The sequence below is a fragment of the Monodelphis domestica genome, chromosome 4 (assembly GCF_027887165.1).
Source record: "Monodelphis domestica isolate mMonDom1 chromosome 4, mMonDom1.pri, whole genome shotgun sequence".
Taxonomy (NCBI): domain Eukaryota; kingdom Metazoa; phylum Chordata; class Mammalia; order Didelphimorphia; family Didelphidae; genus Monodelphis; species Monodelphis domestica.
In genome coordinates, this window is record NC_077230.1 from 247308376 (window position 1) to 247320940 (window position 12565).

General features: G+C 38.2%; 1 protein-coding gene across 3 annotated transcripts in view; it reads right to left on the reverse strand.

Moving 5' to 3' along the window:
• The window catches only part of ELMOD1 (ELMO domain containing 1), a 69322-nt gene extending 64731 nt beyond the window's left edge, over window positions 1-4591 (reverse strand). The window contains exon 1 of one of the 3 annotated variants that reach the window (XM_007494886.3): window positions 3846-4591. The gene's annotated coding sequence lies outside the window, so the exon portion shown is untranslated. The remainder of the gene's footprint in view (window positions 1-3845) is intronic. The other 2 variants (XM_007494890.3, XM_007494891.2) reach the window with 2 other exon arrangements.
• Window positions 4592-12565: the final 7974 nt, after the last annotated feature.

Genomic DNA, 12565 nt, shown 5'->3' on the forward strand with positions numbered 1-12565 from the left:
CCAGGGTTTTAGTGAGGATCAAATGGGATAATATTTTTAAAGTACTTAGCATAGTGCCTAAGCACATAGCAGGCAATATATAAATGTTTGTTATCATCACCATTTGAACTTATGAAGTGTGCCAGCTCATCTTCTCTCTGGGCTTCATGTCAGATGCAATCATTCTGATCAAATAGCTATAGTATTACTTACATTTAATTGGCTTTTTTTCAAATTGAAGATCAAAATGAATTTTATAAGGTATTGTGTGATATTTAATAATGTACTTATTAATCTTATTTATATTATGAAAACTATTTTCCTGAAGAAACAGGACATCTAATATTAATCAATATTTAAATAGCTTATTTTTAAGGACTGAAATGAATTCATTCAAACACAAGGTATTTTAATGATTTAAACCAGAATGGAATCTGCCTAAATTAATTCTAGATCAGCAGTGATTTCTGCTCCAATCAAGTCCCCATAACATGTCCATGACCTTCAAAGGACAAAGGAAATTTTTGGTGACTTGGTAAAGACTTAAGTGGAATCTGGTGTAAGAATGTTGGGATACCTGGTAGCTTGTATTGCAGTGTCTTCAAACAGATGATTACTAGTGGTACACAGACAGGGAGTTTATAAGAGGAGGTCCTTGTTCACCTTGATGAGCTAGAGCTTAAGGAGACTTTAGGATTTTGAGATCAATGGACACACCCATTGTTACCTTTGTTGCAAGGGTTATAGAGGGTTATTAGGAGAGATAGTTCTAGTAGTTCTCTGATCAGTTTAATCATCTTACACATATGACTTTTGTTGGATATTGCTGTGATGGGACTATGGATGAATTTTGTGTCTCAGATTCTCATAGGAGAGAATGTTATGGAAGAAGCTCTTTCTTTTGTACTGGCCTATACAAGAGGAATTTTAAGCCATAAACTTGGAAATTTTTCTCCTTTTGTAAGGGAAACAGCAAATGGACTGGAGTTCTCAGATTGGTGGTTATTAGAGTTAGTTGTTCTCCACTTAAGAATCATTGATGACTGCCTTGGGACTTAGGCACATGGGAGCTGAATGATACAAGAACCAAGAAGAGTTCTAGACCTCAAATTCCTAGCCCTGGTTTTGGAAAAGAAGTAGTATAACCTCTCAGCCCAAGAAATGGCAGCCCAAGAGAGGAGAACTACATGATTAGATAGCAAGAGTTCTTGAAGCTCAGTCTTCTGAAATAAGACCAAATTGGAGTGCCATGTGTAATACAAGTAAGGAGTTGATGAGGCTATAATCACAAAGACTTCAAGTAAGCTGGACAAAATATTTGAGCTGTTGGTTGAATTACTAATTGAATTGTTTTATTCTTAACTTCTTTATAGAGGCTGTGGCTCAGTGATAAAAGTACTAGACTCTGAAATCAGTGACCTGGGTTCAATGACCAGGTCTAATATTTACTACCTATGTGATCCTGGCAAGACACTTTCCCTCTCTGAGTTTGTTTCCTCATCTAAAAAATAGGGATGATAATACTGTATCTACTTAACAAGGTTGTTTGGAAAATACATGAAGAAAAAGCTCTTTAGCTAACACTATTTAGTATGTTGAGCTTTCATACACATATTGCTACTTCCATAAAATTCAAAATTAATAATGCCCTCCTAGTTGACGAAGTAGAAACAGGACTAAGATTTTTCTCAACATTATTTTGAAAACCAAATGTTTTATGAGATAATTAAAATGCATAGTCTCTTTTCTGGTTATTCTACATTTAGATGGCAGCCCATTCATCAAAGTTACATTATTTAACATTTATTAATAATTTGGAATGTTCTTATTTTAAAATTCACTCTAAATAAAACTACATCATTTTCCTCATAGAAAATTATTTCAGCAATTGTATCTTCCCAATAGGATCTATGTAGGATATCTTCATTTATTAAAATTGATGATCTATGTTATTCATTACTGACAGGTTGGGGGAAGTGGGAAGCAGGCAAGGAAACATCACATAATTTATTTATAGTAGTCTTTGTTGGGAGATGGGTCTCTGAACAAGGATATCTGTAAACTGAAGCATTTCAGTTGAACTATTCATGGGCTGACAGTCAAACTGAGCTATTGCTTTATTATCATACTTAACAACATCAAACACAACAGAAAAATTTTGCACAGGTCATCTGGGAGGTTGTGAACCTACCCTTACGAAAAGAAAAACCAAGTCCTTTCATGGTAAGGTCACCATTAAGAAAAAAGAAGCATAGGCATTTGCCTGTTTGCTAATTAATTCATAGCAATGGTGCAACGGAAATTAAGGCAAACAGAAGAAAAAAAAATCAACATGCCCTACCTCCCTTTGTTTCTAACATGAAGGTCCCTTGGCAGTAAGTAGCCCTTCTTGTACTATTTAGACAACACAATCCATGCAATTACTGAGAATGATGGCATTTCTCATTCCTGTCCAAATACCTTTAGACTCCTTAACTGAAGTAGAAGAGATTGGATGGAAGAACCATCTCAAGGTTCCCCACCTGGCTGACTGTGGAGCAACTTCTGAGCTGAGTATGACTTAGTCACATTGGAACCATATGATGTCAGAAGAAAAACATGCATGACAAAGGTGTTGATCTGGTCAGCAACACCAACCACATAGTACCTGCTTTCCACCATATTGGCAGCTCCTGTTAAGGATGGTTGTCAAGCTAGCAACACAAACACGCACACACTGCGGAGCTGCGGAGCAGCGCCTGGAGATCAGCCCAGAACTTGCCTCTTAATTTGTCTACCAGGATGGGGTTGGGAGGAGGGGATCACTAGTAAGCAGTAGCTCCCTTTTCTTATTCTGGGATTTTTTTTTTTCGAAATTCGAAGAGGTGAAAGCCTAGGAGAAGTTGACTCTGACTATACAGTCCATAAAGATGAGCATAAATCTATTGACGAAACTCTTTCAAAGCCAGAGAACCAGAGGGCTTTCTTGCAGTATTTATACGGTGTCTTCCAGGGCACACCACAAAGAGGATTAGCAGTTCCTGTATGCAAGGACGATACCTACACCTTAAAAACAAGTACGCCCAACAATAAAACGCAACCCCTATCAAACCATACACCCCTACTTTAAAGACCAGTCATCCGGCCCTAGTCACAAGCCTCCTCCTTTTCTACCTGCCCTAGGAAAGAAGAGATGCCATCCCCAGCCAGGGGTTTTCCCAGCAGGCAGTTTCAGCCTTGAAACTCATTAAGCAGATAACCTCAGAAACCACAAGCTTGAGGGCCAGAAGCCAACCAGCTTGCCCTATCCTCCTCCTACACCTACTGCCCGCCGACTCAGCAACCTAGGAAACGTCTAATGGGGGAAGGGGGTGCTGAGGGGCCAGGGTCCGGCCACGCCCCCTTGCTTTCCTTTCTCCCCGGTATCTCTTCTGGTCTCCACACCCCGCCTTTCCCTTCAGGATCCTTTAGTGTCCTGTCGCTAGGCGACCTGAGCTCTGGCTGAACTGGAAACAACCTGGTACCCCAACCTGCAGACAGCGTTGGGGGAGCTGAGTGAGTGTTTCTCTAGAGCCTCAGGGTGCCCGCCACAGGCGGCGAGGGCAAGCTGCGGAGCAAACAAATCCAATGTATTATTACCCCACCCGCCCCATTCAGAACCGAGTTCTCTCTCTCTCTCTCTCCCTATTATACCTTCTGCTTCCGAACCCCTTTTGCAATTTGTGCTGCGCCCCAGTTCTAATGCAGCTCTTTCTTTCTTTCTCCCTCCCTTCACCCCCCCCCCCCGCACCCCCGCACCCCCGCCTTCTTTCCTCGGGCATTAGCTCCCTTGCCCTTGCCTGCTTCCCGCATCCCTCGATTCTGGGCCCCAGAGCTCCGCCACTCACCTGTGTTCTGGAGGTGGCTGCTGGTTAAACTAGTCCCATAGAGTGGCAGCCCTGTCTCCATCCCTCTTTCCCCAACCTCTTGAGCCTTCACACCCGCCCGCTGCCTTCTATAAGCAGCTGGCTTGTCTCCGCGGTGGCAGCAGCAAAGAACAACTCTGTCACCGGGCGCCTGAGGCACGGGAAGAGCAGCCGCCTCAGATACCGCACTGGATCCAGACTAGCTGGGCGGGGGCGAGAATCTGGGTCAGGCAGAGGAGAGCCGCGCTGGGCTGCAACCTGGGTGGCTCCTGGCGGGGAGGGAGCCGACAGAGGCACGAGGCGTGCAAAGGCTTCCCACTGGGCGATCCGAGCCTGCCCAGCTACTGAGCATGCCCAGTCTGAGGGGGGTAGAGTCACGGAGGGTACAGGATACTCCAAATAGGGAGTGAGGGAGACTGTGTCAGGGGCAACCCAGCGATGATAGTCTGCCAAGGGTCAAGACAATGGGAAGAGAGGACTGCTGCTCAGTCCAGTCTTGATTTGTCTCCCTCCCTTACCGTCTCCCACACCTCCCCAAGAAATAGGTGGGTGTTATGGTACTCCATGGTTAGGTTAGGACTGACTTTGGGGCCCTCCCTTGGTGGGATTCTGTAGAATCCTAGAATCAATTGAGTTCCTACTGGCAAATTATCCGGAAACCATCAGAACCACCCTGAGTAAAACTCTGAACCACTCCCATTGCCTACTGCTCTCTTTCTACCATTCCTCTAGTTCCTGGGACAGGAAGAGACAAATTATTGGGAGTACCTTACTGGGGCCTGCCTTCCCTGGCTTCTGCTGACCCCTCATAAAAACCTATATGCCTACGTCAGAGTACTGGCAGGCCTTCTTTCCCTTAATGTGTAAATAGAGAAAAAGCTTAGTCTTTTATATATTTCTCCAGGAAATAATCACTTCACCTTCAAAACAACCCTTAGAGTAAATCTGTAGTGGAAGGTCAGTGGGAATGATATTGGGAGGTGCATGGTGGGGAGGGGATCTTTCAACCTTTCTGAATTTTTCAAATCAGATTAACTGGGCACATTTATTCAAGTACATTATATATGCCTTGGCAACTATCAACAAAAGTGATTGAATCCTTACTGACTCAGTTTTCTCCCTTGTCAAATGACAGATTTGGAACAGAGATAGATTTGAATGTAAACTCCATTTCTCATGTGGAGACTTTGAGCAAGAGTCTTAACTTCCTTCAACAATATTTTCTTCAACTATATGATGAGGAAGTTGGGCTTGATGACTTTGAAAGGAACCTTTGAATGAATATCATTCTATGCAGGTTAAGATTCATTACCCCTTTACAAGCTTTACAAAAACAAAAGAAGCTATTGTTCTGATCTTAGGATTTTATCAACCAGAAGGTCCCTGATTTCCTTAATTCACTTAATTGGCAGAAGAGATTTTTCTTTATATTTACAACTTCAGGCAAGCTATTTGTTCTCTAGGCCTCAGTTTCCTGATATATAAAATAAAAATATTGATTAGATTATTTCTGTGTCCCCTTGGCTCTGAAATTCTGAGTTTCTTGGAAGTATCTTATCGTTACTTAAATCTCTTTCTTCTTGTGATTGAAAATTATTGCACTTTTAAAGCATGAAGCTAGATATACCTACAGAACTGAACTGCTTTCTAATTCTTATATACTATAGTCTGTAATGCATGCCAATATCATGTTACATTTGAAATATATGTATACATATAGAATTACATTGTTCATTTATTCAGTTTATTCCCTACAATGATCCACAGGTATTTTTGGGTAGCGCTGTTTGCTGAAACCCATGTGATATATTGTTTTCTTCTTTCTCTCTTCACTTGAATTTTATCTCTTGTTTGATGAATCATTTCTCAAACACAAAATGTGCACTAAGAATTCTATTCCTATTTTTTAATATTAGTAACAAGACCCTTCCTTCCACAATTTTGTCATTCCTTCAAATTAATCAGAATGATGTTAATTACCTCATCCAAGTAATTAATAAGAAAAAAAATACTGGTTCCAGGATGAACTTCCTTACCAAAGAAGTAACATGGACCCAAATATCTACCCATACCTTCAACTTTGGCTGGAGGTTGAGTGGAGATTGTTTCCATACAAGTACAAATACAGGTTGCCTAGTAACAGTACAGTGAAGGATCCTGATAGCCTGAGAAGGTAAAATGAAAACCTAAGGGTGAAAGAGATGCAAAAGGGAGTGACTCTACCTACCCCAGAAAGACCACTCTCTCCCTTCTTTGCTTTATCCATTGGGTCAATGGGTTGTGAGGGTTTACAGACTAGGGAAAAAAATTTGTGAATGGCTCCAGAATTTATGGTTTCTTTATTCACTTAATGTGGAAAGATCGAAATAACTACATAGCAGTAGTCTGTTAGAAGAACATTAATATACACAATGAAGGACAGATGCAACATAAATGAAAAAATAGCTACAAGGAAGTTGAAATCTGAGGAACTAAAATACCAGTAATGGTTTTAGGGAATAGTCAAAACATACCTTCCTCCTTTCATCATGAAGACTGTGACTGTGAGGGTGGAATGTTATATACATTGTAGACATAGTCATTGCCGTCAACATTTTTGTTTAGCTTTTTCTCTTTTGATTCAAGGAGGAGAGGGGAATAGAATATATTTCCAGAAATGACTGCAATGTAAAAACAAAATTCATCAACAAAATGTATTTCTATGACATCAACGAGGCTCTTTATGGGACATAGTTAATACTTTTTTCACAATTTGGGTACCAAAATGCTGATCACTAGTTTTTGTAGATTGATTCCTTTACCCAGCTATATACTCATATAGAATGTTACAGTAGAGGAGAACCTTGTAGCTCATCTAATCCAGTCCAACCTAGATCCTGGAGAAGACAAATGACTCACCCAAGGTCACATAACTAGTTGGTGGCAGTCCATATCTCCTGACTTTTAGTCCAGTAATGTTTCAATACACTGTATTTCCTCTTCTAATATCCCTACTTACAGAAACCTAATAACACATCTGTCCCTTAACTCATTTCTGTCCTAACTTTCCTCCCATCATCTTGAACTCTTACCACACTCATCCCAACCTCATTTTTTTTCAACAATACTCATCTCAACTTACCTCAGCTATCTGCCTTCAACTGGAAAAATTACCCATATGGCCTTCTGTTCCTATTTACCCTGTTCTTTCCCCTTGTTGACTCTCTCATAGATTTTGTGGATGAACTTACCTTCATCTTATTCAAGACCTATTTATTCCTCATCAAATAAAAAAATCTGTATTTCTCTTAATAACAACATGATCTCAGTGGACTGGCCCTCTTATATTCTCCACAGGGCATCTAGAAGGTTACTTTGATTACAAATAATTGGGGGATCAATAGAGCAGTGGCATGTGTAGCAATATATCCATAACAGTATGGATGAGACCCTTCAAATCCTACCAGAGTTGAAAGTCTGGATCAGGGAATCTATATTTTCAATAACCACAGAGAAAGGAAGAGAAGGGGAAAAGGATAGAGAGGTCAAAATATAAATCATGTCATCTCCCTTCCTTGAGGGTCTACTCTGGCAGTGTGGGAGGAAATCTTTTTGGAAACTTGATTCTACAGATTTTTATTGTGGAACTCTATTACTTGATTCCTCACTTCTACTTTTAGGATCTTACCACTTCTATTCTTCATCTTCTTATTCTCAAATACTATACTTAATTAGTCTAATAGCCTTGCTATTATCTACTAAGTCTTAAATCATCCTCTACTTTTCTAAATAACTTAGGCATTTCATTTATTTCCTCTATCTATCCAGTCTTCCAACTTTATTTTTCAGAGCTTCCAATACTAATATTGTGTTACAAGGGAATCACTTTAAAAGACTGATATATATTAATTTAAGGTCGCCAAGGAATTCAGCTATGTAATTCCTAAATGAAAACTCAAGTCAGCAGTAAATCTTTTATGGAGTTTAATTACAATAGGAGTAAGAAAGGAATTAGAGATAGAGAGAGAGAAAAAGGGAGAGAAGGGAATAGGGCTTAAATACCCCTTCTGTTTAGGCTGGGCCAAAAGACCCAAGCCCTTAGATAGCTGGGGCAAAGAAAAAAGATCAGTCCCTATTACTCACGTGACCAAAATGGAGAAACAGTCTCAGAGGCCCCCACTTTCAGCTTCCTTCAGAGCAAGCTTCTCAGAGCCCACAAGAACCACACCGACCAACTTCTCAACCCCCCGAGTCTCTAGACCCCCCTGATCTTTAAGGAAACCATCCAAGTTGCCTCCCCTCAGTTCTCACATCTACCAATCACTGTCCATCAATTTCCCTGTGCCAATGGAGGCTCTAGCTTAACCCAGGACCGCCCAGAGGCTTTGCACATGTCTGTTGAAGGTCATATTTTCAAATAATTAAATCTTTGCTCCTTTGTTACAGCCCTTTCTAAATCCTGTTAACCTGAGTAGGGTAGAGATTGGAATAATTAAATTTTGATCTAGGCTGCAGCCCTTATTCAATCCTGTTAGGATTGAATAGGGTGGAGATTGATTCCAAGTATCTCCATTGTATCAATTCTAAAATCAATCATGACTCAAAGAAATTCCTGTTCTATGCTTAAGCATAGGTCAAAGTCCTTTCCATTGTTCAGCAAATGGTTTCTGTCCTAAAGTAATCTTAAGAAGGAAGGAGAAGGAACCTCCCATGCCAATGGGGTTCACATTCCAATAGTCAAGACCCACTATCAATAGGAAATTTTTCAAGTATGAAATTTCCCAATGGTGAAATTTCCAACATTTATAAGTCTAAGAAATTTTGAGGTTTACAATTGATAGACTCTTAAAATTCCTTTCATTCCTGGACTCTGATGTCTCTGAAATCTGGACCATAACATTTACTCACCAAATGAGACACACCTTGACTGTAATTGTCACAAGATGCTATTTCCTCTCTCAATTTACTAGTAGAACACATCATGTCCTATTAATTTCCAACCACATTTTCTTACTATGCAAGGCTCTATGGAATCTCTCTTATCTATTCTGTGTTATCTCTAGGATGGCTGGGAAAGGAGGTGGGCTGTTATACAGTTAGCAAATAGATAGACATGAATAGTACATTGTGACCTCTGAGATATTAAAAGAAAAAGAGGTAGTAGGTCTCTACTGTGCTGGAATAAATCATCTATGAAGGATTTATGGGAAAACATAGGCAGAAATTTCATAGAACTAAAAGGTATGATTTATATGAATTGATGCAAAGTGAAATAAACCGAACCAGGAAAACAATGACTGGAATGATGTAAATGAAGAGGAACAACAACAAACAAGAAAAATTAAATGTCATAAAATTAAAATGCCAAAAAAAAAAACTATATGAGAAAATACCTTTCTCCATTAATTTGCAGAAGTAGGGATCCATGGGTAGGAACCACTGCATATAATATCAGACTTCTGTTGCTTAGTCTTGCTGAACTATTTTTCTTTCTCTTTCTAAATTATTATAAAAGATGGATCTTTGGGAAAGTGGGGAATGGTGATGATGTGAAAACAGAAGATAGCAATATACCTATTATTTATAGATATATACATCTATTGCTATTTTTGTTTTTTGTGCATACATATAACACATATCATATATGTATGCATATGCATATTACTATCTTTTGTTCTTATATCATCTACATTTCTCCACTTCCCAGAGATCTATTTTTTATAATAAAGAATTTAAAAAGAGAAAGAACAGTAGCTTAGTAAAACCAAGCACTATATTAAAAAGTCTGATGTTATATGTACATATCCATATATCCATACATATATACAAATATATGGAGAATCTGGAACTTTCTTTATAAGAGCATCTGTATTAATGAAATAATTTTGTTATTGTTCAGTCATTTCAGTTGTGTCCATTTCTTTGTGATCCCCATTTGGGGTTTTCTTGGCAAAGATACTAGAGTGGTTTGCCATTTCCTTCTCCAGGTTGTTTTGCAGATGAGGAAACTGAAATAAATAGGGGTAAGTGACTTTCCCAGGGTCACATAACTAGTAAGTATCACATATTTGAACACAAGTCTTCCTGACTTCAGGTTCAGCAGCTGACCATTGAAATCACAGATCAAAAAAAAATTTCCAAGTTCTCATTCCAATCACTAAGATTCTTCCTTTCCTTATTTCTTTTGTTCTCTACCTTCGATTCCAAAGTAAATTAATTTAATATTTGTTTGCCAGTACTTTCTATTCCTTTAGTTCCACTAATTTACTTTCTTGCTTAATAGTCAAATTTTCTTCATATATAGATCAACATCTTCCTCCATTTGTATTAATGGAGTTGAAGGCACTATTAGAGACCCTTCAAGATCTAACTTGTTGTGACCTATCTTATCCTAACCCCTTGAGGTAACTAGGTGGTGTAATTGGACCTGAAAGCAAGAAGATCTGCTCTCAAATTCAGCCTTAGACATTTAGTAGTTGTGTGACCTTGGACAAGTCACTTAATGTCTGTTTCTTCAACTATATGAATTTTTTCAACTATAAAATGGTGATAATAGTACCTACCTCTCAGCATTTTTGTGAGGATCAAATGAGATATTATGAAATACTTAACACAGTATCTGGCATGTAGTAGGAACCATATAAATGCTAGCTATTATTAGTATACAGGAATGTTATTTCTTCCCCCACACCATATATTACTTTAAACTGTCAGGTCTCTCACCTCTACCCAACTCCACCAGCCCCTTCTCTGCTTAACAACTAATAATGACTCTACAATTCTGCAAATGTTTATTCAATAGCCATTACATCCAAAGTATTGAAGTAGGTGTTTTGTTGTTGGTCAGTCATTTTTAAGTCATCCCTAACACTTCATGACTCCATGTAGGGTTTTCTTTCAAGGATACTTGAATGGTTTGCCATTCCTTTTTCCAACTCACTTAGCAGATGAGACACTGAGGCAAACAGTTACATTTAAACTGAGTTAACTAAGTGACTTGCCCAAGATCACATAGTAAGTGTCTGAAGCTGATTCGAACTCAGGACAATTAATCTTCCTGACTCTAGACCTGACACTGTGTCTATTGTGCCACCTAGCTTCCCTGAACTAAGTTCATTGAAGATAAAAAGGCAGAAATGTATCAATTCTTGTCCAAGAGGAGCTGATTCTTTAGAGAGCCAGAGCAGCAGTTCTCATAGTTTTCCGTCTTGGGGACCCCCTTAACATCTTTAGAACTTTTGTTAGTGTGAATTATATCTATCAATACATGTCATACTGGAAATTTAAAGTCATAAAATTTTTTTTGAATATTAAATAATTAAAGCAACAATAATATAGCCAATGTATAACATATATAACATAATTTTGATGAAAAATAGCTATATTTTTCAAAATAAAAAAATTAGTGAGAAGACTGGTGTTTCTATGCATTTTTGCAAATCTCTTTAATATCAGACAATAATAGTCAGCTAAATTCTGATATCTGATTCTGAATTCATTCTATTGTGATATGTTGTTTTGTTTGAAGAATTAGAAGAAAACCAAACCTCTCTTGGATATGTATTTGGAAAGTGGAGGAGTATTTAACTAGGTAAATGTCTTAGAATTATTAAAAGCCCTTCAGAGTCTATTTCCAAGACATCAACACTTTGAGAACAATTGATCTAGGCCTTTAGTAAATCCCTTCTAGCAAAATTTTCCATATCCAAAATATATTAGACCTACATTAATTTTCTTCTTTTGTGTCATTAGTCTCAATTTCTTTCACTTTGACTAGTTTCTTTTTCCTTTTAAATACACAGAATTTTCCAGCTCTAAAGGAACTGTCTCTTCATTTCTATTAGCCCTTTCAGCTACACAATATTGTGCTGACTGACCAATAATTTTTAGAGCTGATCTTTAAAGAGTACCTTAACTATCCTCTTTAATTTAAAATTAAATTAAATTTTAATTAAATTTCTTTAATTTTTAATAAATCTCTTTTATATTTCATATGAATTAACTAGAGATGCCACACGTTTTGGACTTGTAATCAGAGGTCTAGCTCTGCCACTTACTAACTTCAACATTCTTGGGCTCTGTGTCTGCTTCATCTATTAAACAAGGGTACTAAACTAAAATCTTCCACTTCTAATTTTCTCTCATTCTGAGATCCTTAAGTCCTCAAAGATGTGGGTCAACACTATTAATTCAAAGGTGTTTTTCTGGGTAGCATGATTATCAAAAATATTTTTTCTACCTAAAATCACAGGGCTAAAACAGATTTTAGATTTAATCAAGCTCATCTTCTACCTAGACAAGAATCCCCTCAAAACCACTCCCCAGTTGATTGCTTCAGTCTTTACTTGAAGACTTTCAATGAACAGGACTCTACTATCTGTCAAGGCAGCCCATTTCACATTGGGATTGTTACTATATTAAGGAAATTTTACCTTACATCATGCTTAAACACGTGTCTTGGCAACTTCCACTAATTGTTCTAGTTATGGTGCAGTTCATCTTTATTGCCAAATAAAACAAGTCTAATCCTTCTTTCATGTAACAGCTTTTCAGAAACTGGAAGACAGTATCATAGCAATTTTATTCAACTCGACAAACATTTATGAGCTCCTGCTAGGTACTAACCATATTTCTTCTTCTCTCCAGAAGAAATATCCCTAATTCTTTCAATCTAGTATGATCCTAGTTTAGGTATGGATGTATTGCATTTTCTCCAGTTCCTT